The 2,848-nt window shown below is 32.0% G+C and overlaps 1 non-coding gene across 1 annotated transcript; it reads right to left on the bottom strand.

Annotated features, from left to right (window-relative positions):
- Nucleotides 1-1,471: 1,471 nt before the first annotated feature.
- LOC133820467 (small nucleolar RNA R71) lies at nucleotides 1,472-1,578 on the bottom strand. The gene has a single exon (XR_009886875.1). It is a non-coding gene; the product is annotated as a small nucleolar RNA R71 (small nucleolar RNA).
- Between the last annotated feature and the right edge of the window lie 1,270 nt (nucleotides 1,579-2,848).

Here is a 2,848-nt window from a genome sequence, read left to right as displayed (position 1 = left end):
TACCCGTTTTTGGTTCATAAAGTTTTTGGCGCCGTTGTCGGGGAGTTACAATAAATGAAACGAAATTTATCTTAAGGTTAGTGAATTCTTCTACTAGTTATTTAAATTTTTGCCTTAACAAAACTATATATACAAAAATATAAAAAGAAAATTATATATTTATATAAAAACTAAAAAAAAGATAAAAAGAAAATTTGGGACGGTTCTACCACTCATAAAAAAACTTACTTATATATTTATATTTATTGTTCTTTTTAGTTGACGGCACTTGTGCCTCCTATCAATCTATGTTTTTAATTTTTATAGTTGATGGCACTTGTGCCTCATAATTTTGTTATAATTTAGTTGTAATTTTTATTCATTGTATTTCTTTGTTAGTTGATGACACTTGTGCCTCCTAACCTTTGTTGCAACTTTCTTTAATTATCTTGTTGTAGTTTTTATTTTATTTTACTTTTGCAAGTTACTAATTGATGGCAATTTTGCCTCCTAGCTAGTTGATGGAAATTTTGCCTCCTAGTCTTTTATCTTATGTTTTAGTTGATGGCACTTGTGCCTCTTAATTTTTACCTTATTTTTGTTATGGTTGATGGCATGCTATGCCTCCCTACTTTTGCCTAAATTTTAGTCGTATTTAATTTTGCTTTATTTTTCTTTGTATTTTATCATATTTTAGTGTAATTGTGAAAAAAATACTTAAAAAAAAGGGAAACCTAAATCTTGTCCTGTCACAATAAGCAATTTTTGCTTAAAGGAAATTTGAACAAAATTCCCAATCCGCCTCTACTAATTAACCTCGGGGAGTTGTTAGTAGTGTGCGAGTAAGTGGAATCAAATAGGCCTGGGGACAAGTAAACTATAAGAATTATATTGTTGTGAAATCTCTAAAAATTCTAAGTATGCTTTGTTGTTGCGGTTTTAACTGATCTTCCACATCAGAAAATTGCTTGTTTGAGATTATCCTTGTTGCCTTGTTTGTGAAAATTGTATGCATCATTGGGAACGTAACTCTAAAAATCGATTAGTAAAAAAACGTCTATCTTTGTTTGAAATTGAGAGTGTTGGTAAAAATTTGAGCATCATGGAACCAATTGTTAATCTTGTTGATGAAAATGTTGTGCCTAAAAATACTTTGCTTGAATATTTTGCACCTATTTCATCTAATGCTCCTTCATGCATTCTTTTTCCTACAACTTCTGCTACTCATTTTGAGCTTAAACCAACAATCATTCAATTGTTGCCATCTTTTTATGGGTTAGATAGAGAGGATCCTTACATGCATGTCAAAGATTGCTCAACATTTAAATTTCAAAACTTTTCTGATGAGTCGGTCAAACTAAGATTGTTCCCTTTTTCATTAAAAGACAAATCAAAAGCTTGGTTAAATTCCCTTCCCACGGGATCTATAACTATATGGGATCAACTTTATAATAAATTCTTGCTGAATTTTTTTCCTATGTCTAAAACTAATAGTCTAAGGAGAGAAATCTCTGAATTTTTTCAAAAAGATAATGAAGATTTTTATGAATGTTGGGAAAGATTTAAAGATTTATTATTAAAATGTCCTCATCATGGTTTTGAAAAATGGAGACTTGTAAAATATTTTTATGATGGTTTGACTCCCTCTAACCGTCAAATGATTCAATCTATGCATACCGGAAATTTTTTAAAATTTCAAGGACAAGAGGCTTGGGATGCCCTTGAAGATTTGTCTGTTAATTCACAACAATAGAATTATTTTGATCCTAGGTCTAGGTCAACTAATTCAACAAAAAGAGGAGGAATGTATGAAGTAAAAGATGAATTAGACTTAAGAACATTCTTCGACAAATTAGCGAGAAAAAAGTAGAAGCTTTAGCCATAAGCCAAACTATAAATTCTCCAATACAACCAAGAAAAGATGTTTGTTCTATATGTTCTAGTCCCTGCCATAATGCCCAATCATGTCCTTCCTACCAAGAAGCCTTTTCTGAGGAGGCCAATGCTCTTCATTCTTATGGGAAACCAAATGATAGCCCATTTTCATCCACTTATAATCCAAGTTGGAGAAACCATCCAAACTTTTCATGGAGAAAAAACCAACCTCAAATGAATCAAGGGCACCAATACAACACGCAAAACCAAACTCATGCCCCACAAAATCAACCATATCCTCAACAAAGAAAACCTTCCTTAGAAGATACCTTACAACAATTTATGCAATCCACTCAACAAATCCTACAAAACCAGTCTCAATCAATTACCAAACTCGAGACACAAGTAGGAAAACTCGCCACTGCTTTAGCTGATAGAGAAAAAGGAACATTTCTTAGTCAGCCTATCCCTAATCCAAAATGTCAATATGAGATAGGAAAGTCTAGTTATAATGGAGAAGTCAAATCAATTTCAACTCTTAGGTCCAGAAAGAACATTGTCAAACCCAATTACATACCCGAAGTTGAAAAGGAAAAAGAAAAAGAAAAAGAAAAGAGTCAACCTTCTAGCTCTAATGCCAATGACTCTTCAAACAAGGAAACTCCAATCCATCCTTTCATTCCAAAAGCCCCATTCCCACAAATATTACTTCCAATTAAAAAAGGCGGCCAATATAATGACATCTTAAATTTTTTTAAACAAGTTAGTATCAATATCCCTTTCTTAGATGCCATTAAACAAATTCCTGCCTACTCTAAATTTTTAAAGGATCTTTGTACTGTTAAAAGAAACACTAATGTTCCTAAAAAGACGTTTTTAACTGAACAAGCTAGTTCCATTATTCAATATAAGAGTCTTGTTAAATATAAAGATCCTGGGTGTCCCACAATTTCATGCATTATTGGTGATCATTTTATTAACAAGGCTTTACTTG

Source organism: Humulus lupulus, chromosome 2 (genome assembly GCF_963169125.1).
Source record: "Humulus lupulus chromosome 2, drHumLupu1.1, whole genome shotgun sequence".
Lineage (NCBI taxonomy): Eukaryota > Viridiplantae > Streptophyta > Magnoliopsida > Rosales > Cannabaceae > Humulus > Humulus lupulus.
This window is presented reverse-complemented; position numbering and strand designations above follow the sequence as displayed.